Genomic DNA, 11,975 nt, shown 5'->3' with positions numbered 1-11,975 from the left:
GTGTGTCTGTGTCTGCGTGTGTCTGTGTCTGCGTGCGTGTGTGTCCGTGCGGATGATTGATGACTCCTGACCGCGTGGAGATGAAGGGGAGAGAGGTGGGTGGAGGGTGGGAAGGGACGCGGGGGCGGTGGGTGGGTGGGTTGGTGAGTGCGAGCGAATTAATTTGGAGAGGGGAGTGGGTAGGCAGGGGGGGGGGGGTCCGAGAGGGAGAAGGAGTGGCAGAGAGGGAGGGTTGAGAATGATACGGGCGAATGAGCGAGTGAATGAATGAATGGGAGAATGAGTGAACGGCAGAGTGGAGGGCAAGAGATGAGGATGAACGTCATAGAGATGAATGAATTACCAATAATATAACATCGAATGAATGAATGGGCGAGCGAGTAAGGGATGTTCTAGAATGGGAACTAAACGGGTTACAGAATGAACGAGAGTGAGAATGAATGAGCGAATTCGTAAGAAGGAATTCGAAATGAGAGCTACGGAGGTGCTGCAATGAAGGAAGACGAGTCGGTATGAATTAAGTCCACCAAACAATGAATGCAGTGGCGAAGTGAGTCGCAGACGGAGGGAGAGCAGTGGAGAGTGAGCGAAAGGGAATGAGTGGAGAGTGCGGGAGAGGGAATGAGTGGAGAGTGCGGGAGGGAGTGGAGAATGAGAGAGAGGGAATGAGTGGAGAGTGAGAGAGCGAATGAGTGGAGAGTGCGGGAGGGAATGAGTGAAGAGTGAGAGAGGGAATGAGTGGAGAATGAGAGAGCGAATGAGTGGAGAGTGCGGGAGGGAATGAGTGAAGAGTGAGAGAGGGAATGAGTGGAGAGTGCGGGAGGGAATGAGTGGAGAGTGAGAATGAGTGGAGAGTGCGGGAGGGAATGAGTGGAGAGTGAGAGAGGGAATGAGTGGAGAGTGCGGGAGGGAGTGGAGAATGAGAGAGAGGGAATGAGTTGAGAATGAGAGAGGGAATGAGTGGAGAATGAGAGAGGGAATTAGTGGAGAGTGAGAGAGGGAATGAGTGGAGAGTGAGAGAGAGAATGAGTGGAGAGTGCGGGAGGGAATGAGTGGAGAGTGAGAATGAGTGGAGAGTGCGGGAAGGAATGAGTGGAGAGTGAGAGAGGGAATGAGTGGAGAGTGCGGGAGGGAATGAGTGGAGAGTGAGAGAGAGGGAATGAGTGGAGAGAACGACAGGGTGAGGTGTTGCTCGTCTGTGTGTGGCGTGCTACCCACTTCAACTTGTGTTGGACGCGGAGTGCGACTGGGTGAGTGAGACTGTGTGAGTGACTGTGTGAGTGACTGTGTGAGTGACTGGGTGAGTGACTGACTGAGTGACTGTGAGTGACTGTGTGAGTGACTGTGATTGACTGTGTGAGTGACTGTGTGAGTGACTGTGTGAGTGACTGTGATTGACTGTGTGAGTGACTGGGTGAGTGACTGACTGAGTGACTGTGAGTGACTGTGTGAGTGACTGTGTGAGTGACTGTGAGTGTGAGACTGTGTGAGTGACTGAGTGACTGTGTGACTGACTGAGTGACTGTGAGTGAGTGACTGTGAGTGACTGAGTGTGAGTGACTGTGTGTGACTGAGTGAGTGACTGGGTGAGTGACTGTGTGAGTGACTGTGTGAGTGACTGTGTGATTGTGACTGTGTGAGTGACTGGGTGAGTGACTGTGAGTGACTGTGTGAGTGACTGAGTGAGTGATTGGGTGAGTGAGACTGTGTGAGTGTGTGAGTGACTGTGAGTGACTTTGTGAGTGACTTTGTGAGTGATTGTGTGAGTGACTGGGTGAGTGAGACTGTGTGATTGACTGAGTGAGTGACTGAGTGACTGGGTTAGTGACTGTGAGTGACTGAGTGACTGTGTGAGTCTGTGAGTGACTGGGTGTGTGAGACTGTGTGAGTGACTAGGTGAGTGACTGTGAGTGACTGAGTGAGTGAGTGACTGTGTGACTGTGAGTGACTGTGTGAGTGATTGGGTGAGTGACTGTGTGAGTGATTGGGTGAGTGACTGTGTGAGTGACTAAGTGACTGGATGTGTGAGACTGTGTGAGTGACTGAGTGACTGAGTGTGAGTAACTGAGTGACTGGTTAAGTGACTGAGTGACTGAGTGAGTGGCTGTGTGAGTCACTGTGAGTGACTGAGTGAGTGACTGAGTGACTGTGAGTGACTGTGAGTGACTGAGTGACTGAATGAGTGACTGTGTGACTGAGTGAGTGACTGTGTGAGTGACTGTGAGTGACTGAGTGACCGAGTGACTGAGTGACTGAGTGAGTGATTGTGAGTGACTGTGAGTGACTGTGTGAGTGACTGAGTGAGTGACTGGCTGAGTGACTGAGTGCGAGACGGTGTCTCTGTCGTTCTCTCCACTCATTCCCTCTCTCTCACTCTCCACTCATTCCCTCCCGCACTCTCCACTCATTCCCTCTCTCACTCTCCACTCATTCCCTCCCGCACTCTCCACTCATTCTCACTCTCCACTCATTCCCTCCCGCACTCTCCACTCATTCTCTCTCTCACTCTCCACTCATTCCCTCTCTCACTCTCCACTAATTCCCTCTCTCATTCTCCACTCATTCCCTCTCTCATTCTCAACTCATTCCCTCTCTCTCATTCTCCACTCCCTCCCGCACTCTCCACTCATTCCCTCTCTCACTCTCCACTCATTCCCTCTCTCACTCTCCACTAATTCCCTCTCTCATTCTCCACTCATTCCCTCTCTCATTCTCAACTCATTCCCTCTCTCTCATTCTCCACTCCCTCCCGCACTCTCCACTCATTCCCTCTCTCACTCTCCACTCATTCCCTCCCGCACTCTCCACTCATTCTCACTCTCCACTCATTCCCTCCCGCACTCTCCACTCATTCCCTCTCTCACTCTTCACTCATTCCCTCCCGCACTCTCCACTCATTCGCTCTCTCATTCTCCACTCATTCCCTCTCTCACTCTTCACTCATTCCCTCCCGCACTCTCCACTCATTCGCTCTCTCACTCTCCACTCATTCCCTCTCTCTCATTCTCCACTCCCTCCCGCACTCTCCACTCATTCCCTCTCTCACTCTCCACTCATTCCCTCCCGCACTCTCCACTCATAGTGCAACGTGCCGGCCTTCATAGGCATCCGCTCGCCGGCGCCACTTGCCCTCATCGGCCTGCGAGCGCAAGACGGTGGTGGGTGGGTGGGTTGGGTGGTTGGGTGTGGATCTTCGTCTTTGTGTCGTCTGTGCGAGCGTGTCTGGCAAAACAACCCCCTACCTCGCTGCGGCGGTGACAGACGGCGCTGTGGTCGCTGTGAGCAGCGCCGTCAGTGGGGGGGAGGGAGGAAGAGAGGGAAGGGGGCAAGGCGGATTACCCCTCGTGTCATCCATGCTCCGGTCCATCCGTGGAGAGGAGAGGGACTGGCAACCCCCTCACCCCTCCCGGCCTTTAATTTCACTCAACCAGAGAATCCCACTAAGAATGTGCCAGGGTGAGAGTGGGGGGATGGGGGGGGCACATGCGTTTCTGACCTCTCCCCCCACCACCACCACCACCCCCTATGGGGGGCTGATGGGGGGGCTGAACCCCCCCCCCGCCATCCCCACAACTGGGATCCTGCAGACACTTACACGACGGCTATGTGACCCCCCCCCCCCGCCCCACCGGCTGAGAGAGCCGTGGCTGCCACTTGCACAGCGCGTGGGGGCTGTGTATGGGGGGCGGCGGGGGGGATGATGTCTTTATTATGCATATGAGTGAATTATGTATGTGGGTGCATTGTGTGCATGGGTGTATTATGTATATTTTATGTAAATTAGTAGATTGTACACTCGCCTTTTGCCGGACGGGTGTATTGCGGTAGATGTGAAACTTGCAAGCGAAAGGCAGACGGCGACGTGATGTTCATTGCATCAATTCGTGTGCAATGTGTAAGGGCGCGGTGACACAGACTTATTGCATTTAAAGGTTATAATCCCTTGTTCATCATGACGTCCTTTTTACTCTGATGTCTCAACAGCGTTACGGAGACCGCGTGACGTGAGGGTTCTGCCTTAGTAGTGAGGGTTGTAAGTTGACGCCGAGGAGGGGGGAGGAGGCGCCTCGGCCCCTCATGTGGAGTGACGTCAGCCGCTAATTAATATTAATGAGGGGGTGTCCATTTGGAAGACGTCACCTGTTCATGATTATTAATGAGGGGGACTGTTCGATGTGGAGTGACGTCACCTGCTCATGACTATTAATGAGGGAGTTCCATGTGGAGGACGTCACCTGTTCAGGAGTATTAATGAGGGGGGCTGGCCGACGTGGAGTGACGTCACGCGCGGGACACACAGACATTCTTGGCTCATTATAGCAGTAAACATGTGAGTAGATTGCAGAAATAACATCTCGCCATGGTGGGGAGATGTTATCTGCCTCGTCTGGAACACAGGAGGGCGTGGGTTCGATCCCGACCCTGACGCCTGCTGCTGTATATTTGGAGTTTGCGTGTCTCTCTCTCTCTCTATCATCATCATCATCATCACGGTGGCTAGGAGATGTTAACTACCTCGCCTGGTATACAGGAGTTCGTGGGTTCGATCCCGACCCTGACGCCTGCTGCTGTGTATTTGGAGTGGTCGCGTGCATTTTTCTCCGAGTCCTCCGATTTTCCCCTCCACATTTAGAAACATCGCGCAGAAGGGACAGGCGATGTCGGTCCACACTTCGCTGCGCTGGAATTCTGCCGTCGAGCCGCGGGGTACGGGGCTCCTCCTCGATGCCAGAGGTCGCAACCGGGTACCCGATACCCGGCTACCCGTACCCGTTTGCGACCCTGGTGCGGCCGAGTACGGGTAGGCCGTGAGTCACTGGTGAGTAACCGTTTGTCACTCATTTCCCAACGTCTTGTCTCTTCTCACAATTCAAGTTCCTAGAATCAACCCACCCGCGCCTGCAACATGGCTTCATCCCAGAGGTCGCAATCGGGTACCCGATACCCGTTACCTACCCGTACCCGGCCGGGTACGGGTAGGGTACAGGTACGGCCGGGTACGGGTGCAAGTACCCGTTTGCGACCCTGGTGTGGCCAGGTACGGGTAAGGAATCAAAAGCCGTTTGCGACCTCTGCTCGACGCCCACGGGAAGGGAGTCCCCCAACGTTTAGTCAACTCGTGCGGTGATTCACCAACCCCCTGGCCGCGTGCAGCGTAGCCACCGCCGCCTGTTGCTGACTCCTCCCAACACTCTCGCACGTCTGGGCTCACGGCGGAGGGGACTGCGCTGAGACGTCGCTGAACGCGCGCGGTGTTCCCACTATAACGCGTTTTCGCCGCAACGCGGTTCTTCCATTCGAGAACACTTTTTTCGCAATGCGGAACGCGCCCGTTATAACGTGGAACGCGTCCGTTATAACGTGGAACGTGTCCACGTTATAACGTGGAACGCGTCCGTTATAACGTGGAACGCGCCCGTTATAACGTGGAACGCGTCCGTTATAACGCGCCCGTTATAACGCGTCCATTATAATGTGGAACGCGCCCGTTATAACGTGGAACGCGCCCGTTATAACGCGGAACGCGTCCGTTATAACGCGCCCGTTATAACGCGCCCATTATAACGTGGAACGCGCCCGTTATAACACGGAACGCGTCCGTTATAACGCGGAACGCGTCCGTTATAACGCGCCTGTTATAACGTGGAACGAGCACCGTTATAACGCGTCCGTTAACAACGCGGTTTCTGAGCGGCCGACGACGAGCTACGGTATAACTGCGGTATGAGCGGTATGATGACACGCGACGCGGAATGACGCAGCACGTGGCGGCGTCCTCTCATCTCAGTTATTTGTCGCGCCGCGGGGTGACTGCAGACTGATGATGTTCCAGCGCAAATGTGATTCAAAGCCCCTCGCTTAACGCGGTTTTCACTTAGCGCGGCACTTTTCAGGAACGCAACTACCGCGTTAAGCGAGCGATTGCCCGAATTCCACCGAGGGCTTTGCCCCCTTTCGTGTGGGGGTTGGCTTCGGAGCTTCCCAAGAGGAGTCGGAGGAGAAGAGAACGAATGGAGAACAAAGCGAGGAAGAGGAGAAGGGGCTCAGTGCGAACGGAACTCGTCGCTCGATGGGTTAATGACGCGAGAAGTGCCAGACGGGAATTCACCTCGGGCTGGAAGGGGGGGGGGGGCTGGAGGGGGGTGGAGGTGGGGGGGCAGCTGCATCTTGCAGGGAATGTTACCCTCTCTACCCCAATATTCTCTCCCTCTCCTCACTCTCACAGCTCTCCCCTCTTGGTTGTCTCTTCCCTTGCTCACGTTTTAATATCCATACCTCTCCTTGGCTCTGTCTCTCTCGCTCTCTCTCTCTCATAATGTGCGTTCTCCCTATGCCCTCCCTCCTCCTCCTCCCTCTCTCTACCCTCGCCTTCCCTCTCTCGATATGCCTCGTGGTTATCTGTGCCTCTCTCTCCGTGCCTCTCCTGTGCTCTCCCCTCGCCCTCTCTCCTCTGAATTCTTCTCTTTTTTTACGATCAGAGGAAACAAGAAGATGCTCGGTGTCGTCGGCACTTTGCTTCGTTCATAATTTAGTTTTTTGGGTTTTTTTCATGCTTTGCTTTATGTACACCCCCCCCCCCCCCTTGTCTCTCTCTGCCTGTCTCTCTCTGTTTCTGTGTCTCTCTCTGTCTCTGTGTGTCTCTCTGTCTCTGTCTCTCTCTGTGTGTGTCTCTCTCTGTCTCTCTCTGTGTTTTTCTCTGTCTCTATGTGTCTCTCTGTCTCTCTCTGTCTCTCTCTGTGTGTCTCTCTGTCTGTCTCTCTGTGTGTCTCTCTGTCTCTCTCTGTGTTTCTCTCTGTCTCTCTGTGTCTCTCTGTCTCTCTCTGTCTCTGTGTCTCTCTGTGTGTCTCTCTGTCTGTCTCTCTGTGTGTCTCTCTGTCTCTGTCTCTCTCTGTGTGTCTCTCTCTGTGTGTCTCTCTCTGTCTCTCTCTCTGTCCCTCTCTCTGTGTGTCTCCCTCTGTCTCTCTTTGTGTCTCTCTCTGTGTCTCTCTGTCTCTCTCTCTGTGTCTCTCTCTGTCTCTCTGTGTCTCGCTGTCTCTCTCTTCTCGAATGGCTGCAGTGGTTGCGCTCCATTGCAGAGCGCGGGGGGAGGAGGGCGACGGCGGCGGGGGATGTGGGGGGGTGTGGGGGGGTGGGGACAGTGATCACGGGGCGTGGGTGGCAGTCGGGGATGGGAGGTGGAGGAGGGGGGGCGGACGTGGGAGATGCGGGGGGTGGGGGGCAGATGGCCTGGGGGCCTCCATATCCTCAGCAGTGTTGGGTGGGTGGGGTGGTGGGGTGATGATGGCGGTGGTGATGGTGGTGAAGTGTGTGGTGGTAATGGTGGATGAGTGGATGAAGTGGAGTGTGCGAGTGAGTGGTGAGAGTGGCTGTGGGAGATGCAGGCGCAGACGAGAGAGAGAGAGGAGCGAGCGAGAGAGAGAGAGATAGGAGATGTTAAAACAAGAGCGAGGTGGAGGAGGGTGGAGGAGGAGGAGGAGAGAACGCCCCGAGATAAAGCGATCGACGAAGCTACAAAGGCGCTGCGAGCCACACAAAAGGCTGCGATCCTTAGCGCAACGCAGCCTCAAGGAGCCGCTCCCACACACACAGAAGGCACAGGCCCCCCGTGTAGCCTGCGACAGACTGTTGGGGCAAGGGCTGCGAGCGAGCAGCTACAAAGGCTAGCACCAGTGGCGATATTTACACTCCGCACCAGGTGCAAATTTGAGGCTGAGTCGACCTACGGGAGGCCCAGGACCGCTTCAGATAATCGTCACTGGGTGTTAAATTCCGCGGGCGGGAATCGAACCCGGTTCGCCGGGTTCGTAGCGCAGCGCGCTAACCGCTGCGCCACCGCTCCTCCCCCCTCCCCCCCTCCCCACATCCCTCCCCACATCCACTCCCCACATCCACCCTCCTCCTACCATCTCCACCCCCGCCCCTTGTTCTATTAAATTTTCTCGGCACAAAAAGGCGAAATGAAATCTTGGGGACGGTCATTTATTTATTTCGAGCTGAGAGCCAAGAGCCAAGGAGGCTGTGTGGGCGGTAGCGGCGCGGGCGGCGGTGGGGGGGGGGATCACGATCGTGGTGAGGCTGGCCGGGCTCTTGTTGGGAGGTGTTGGGGCCAGACCCAGCGGCCACGGCGTCTGTTATGGAAGTTCGCCTGACCCATCACCCACGCAGCCTCCCCCCCCACCCCCCCCCACCGATTGGCGACTATCTAACAGGCCACGCAGCCACTTCGCCGATGAGACCCGGAGGAAGTAAAAAAACAGGACGCATGATAATAGTTTTTTTAACCTTTTATCTGGCAACAAAACTGACACCTTTTTTACAAGGAGTCATGTTTGCATAGACCACAATACCTGCAGTCGTAATGCAAACAAAAAACACAACTCTGATCATGTATGCACTGTCCTTGAAGTTGATTGGTCCACACCCGAGACAGCTTTCCTTAGAGCCTAGTCTCACATGGTGTTGGACCAGATGACGCCAAAAGGCGCAAAAAAAGGTGTCAGTTTTGTTGCCAGATAAAAGGGTAAAAAACTAATTATCATATTTTTTACTGGCAAATGAGGTTCCAACGGTGAACAGGACGCATGTTTTAATCCACGGGACCGCATGCCAACCCAAGAGCCCAACGTTGGGCTAACGTCGATGCAGCAGTTCCAACCGCATGCCGACGTTGGGTCAACTCTGGCGTGTTTACTTGGGAAGCCTCCGCACAAAGCTATCGAACGGCTTCGTAACCTCCACATCCACACACACGCACAACGTTACCAATTTCACCTCGCCCATGTGCACGAGGAATAATAAGCAAGTATTGGTTGCAACCATTTACCCGGGGAAATCCGCTGAGATGGAATGCAAGGCGGACACGTGGGTTGTTTTATCGCGACACGAGAGATGGTGACAGATTGGCGAGGCTTTCATCCAGCAGTGGATATATCATGGCTGCTGATGATGATGTAGATGATGATGTAGATGATGATGTAGATGATGATGGTGAGATTCAGGACGCTGTTGTCTAACAGGGAGTCCAAAAATGACAAATCACAATCATTTCACGGAAAGTTTCCGCTTGCAACTACCAGCGATTGCATAGAATCTGACTGCTGCAACGTGTCGGCTTTTTTTTTACTCAGAACTTGATTTGCTACGAAGAAGGGCCATTGCCCGAAACGTCACCTATTGTATATTGTTTCCCTGTTAAGGCCACAACCACAGTGTGTCATTGACGAATGTGTAGAGGTTGTTGTTGTTGCTACCAGCTGCATTGGTTTAATTCGAGCAAAGCTCTATGGACCGGTTTCGAACATTCACTTTCTCATCAGCAGTCAGGCTCGCTTGAACCAATGCTGGTGACCTGTCAGATGTCATCGGCAAGGGACCTGTTGTTTAGATATGGGTCCGAGTTTTAAGTGCATTTTTTGTTCGCCGATCAAATATAAAGGTCACGCCGTGTCCGTCCAACCTTTTGGCGATCAGTATCGGGTTTTTTCGGAAGGACCTATACGGTGCGTTTCGACTGATCACATTGATTTATTTTTCAAATTATTTTAATCGAATTACCGGCACTTATTCCAATATTAAACGAAAGGTAATTGAACATCCATCAACGAATTCCTTGGGTGGAGCGGTGGCGCAGTAGTTGGACGCAATGCGCTCCGAACCCAGCGGACTGGGAGTTCGATCCCGGGCCACGGCTAACACCAGTGGCCCGGTGATATCTGAATCGTTCCTGTCCTGGACACCGACCTCTCTCCTCGACAGCAACCCGCACCGACCAGCCTGGTGAAGTATGGTCGAACACATCTCGCGACCGACACGGCGTGTAGGGAGGCCTTCATCCAGCAGTGGATTGACAAAGGGGCTGTAAATCAACTCATTGAGCGCATCCTGTCTGCCCCCCCACCACCCCGACTCCACCCCTCCCCCCACTCCTCCTCCATCCCCCCCTGACTCCCTCCCCCCCACATCTCGCTGTTAAATTCCCAATCGTGGCCCCAGGGCAGTGTTCCATCAGGGTGACGGGTGTGCTCACGTTGCGTTCACGCGACCTCGCCATAGCGAGGTCTGTAAGATGGGGTGGTCCAGTCGAGAAATAATAATCTGCTATGGTGACAACAGTGAAGGATAACAAAAAAACATGCATACGCATGGATTCTGGAGAATGTTGCCAACGTGCGGTTTTGTTCTAGGAAGTAATGTGTTGTTGTTGTTGTTGTTGTTTTTCTTAGTTGGTTGGCGAGTAAACCCATGCAGGAAGAACTGTGGAGGCTCAATTCCTTTGGCACGGACGGAACAAAAAGCTGCAAAAGTCGTGGACAGCCCCGACGCTTGCGAATGAATTTACACCAAGCGGCAGAAAGAGCAACACATGGATCGGAGGACACATGCAGCAAGTTTGAGACATCGCATTGAATGTTCACAGAAGTCGGGCTTGGGCAGGAAAACGTGATGATGATGATGCTCGCGAACTTTACGTGACACTAAATCCGTTCGAAGGATGAATTGACACCCTGAACACCCATCATCAAATGAGATGCTCCATCTCCAAGAATTATCCAGGTGAAGTGTTTTAATGAATTAAACTTGGAGAGCCTTTGTCCCAAGTGACGTATAGGGGCCCTGATTTTTAAAAAGGCGCTTGAATTCACATTAAACGGCACTATCAATGTCACGTGGGATGTCTTTACATTCATCAAAAAAGAACATCAACAGGCCGATGGGCCGCATCTCCTCCGTGAATGGTCAAAATTATGTATGTGTTTCTCTCTCTCTATGTATCTCTGTGATATATGTCTGCTTATAGGACTGCCTATATGTCTCTGGTTCTGTGTTTTATCTCTCTCTCAAATTTAGCATTCTCAGGAAGAACGTAATCAACCAGGCAGGGTGTTGACTGTTATGTTATCCGACTCGCTGTTGTATTACATTACATTTCTAAGTATACTAGATTTGTGTTTCTATTTCATTTATACCTGATGATGATTGCTTGTGTTGCAATCGAAACGTCGTATGCTAGTATTTAATTTATTATTTTCTCTTTATACGTGACTTTACCGAAAGAACCAAAGAGTAATTCCTGCTAGTCACGAAAGCTTCAAATTAAGTTTAAAGACACCAGCCCACAGTACGTGTGTTGAACTTCCTTCGCACCGTACGTAGCCAACCGTCCTAACTCGGAGGCGTGACGGAGGCTCACGATGGAGTCGCAGCCGAAGTCGGGAGCTCGCCCTAGAAGGACGACCACCGCGTGTGATGACGTCAGCATGGGGAGGGTGGCCTTCATCCAGCAGTGGATAGACCAACGGCTGACAGATATCTGAGCAATGACAACGATTCCCCAGGTAGCCTTAACAGACTGTTGGGGCAAGTGCTGTTAGCGAGCACCTATAAAGGTCGTGGGTGGCCAGAAGCACGCCAGGCCGTCTTTGTGTACACAGTAAACCAGGCGATGTTTACACAGTAAACCAGGTAGTCGTTTGAGGCTGAGTCAATCTAGAGGAAACCCACGACCGGTTCAGATAATCGTCACCGGTGTTGGCCGATGAGCGGGAATCGAACTCGGGTCGCCAGGTTCGTAGCACAGCGCGCTAACCACTACACCACCGCTCCAATCCATCTGAGCTCACACACACACACACCCTACACATACACACATACACACCCTACACACACACACCCTACACACACACACAGCCTACACACACACACCCTACACACACACACCCTACACATACACACATACACACACACCCTACACACACATACACACCCTACACACACACTCCCTACACACACACACCCTACACACACACACACCCTACACATACACACATACACACCCCTACACACATACACTCTACATACACACCCAACACACACACACCCTACACACACCCTACACACCCTACACACACACACCCTACACACACACACACACCCTACACACACCCTACACACACACACCCTACACACACACCCTA

The 11,975-nt window shown here is 53.1% G+C and overlaps 1 long non-coding RNA gene across 1 annotated transcript; it reads left to right on the top strand.

The window, feature by feature from the left end:
- Positions 1-4,265: 4,265 nt before the first annotated feature.
- Positions 4,266-10,895, top strand: LOC133361575 (uncharacterized). Its single transcript, XR_009757386.1, has 3 exons — positions 4,266-4,330; positions 4,634-4,819; positions 10,224-10,895. It is a non-coding gene; the product is annotated as an uncharacterized LOC133361575 (long non-coding RNA).
- Positions 10,896-11,975: the final 1,080 nt, after the last annotated feature.

This window comes from Lethenteron reissneri, chromosome 1 (assembly GCF_015708825.2).
Source record: "Lethenteron reissneri isolate LAM-NWPU_2019-01 chromosome 1, ASM1570882v1, whole genome shotgun sequence".
NCBI classification, from domain to species: domain Eukaryota; kingdom Metazoa; phylum Chordata; class Hyperoartia; order Petromyzontiformes; family Petromyzontidae; genus Lethenteron; species Lethenteron reissneri.
Note: the sequence above shows the minus strand (reverse complement) of the source record. Positions and strands in the feature narration are given on the sequence as shown.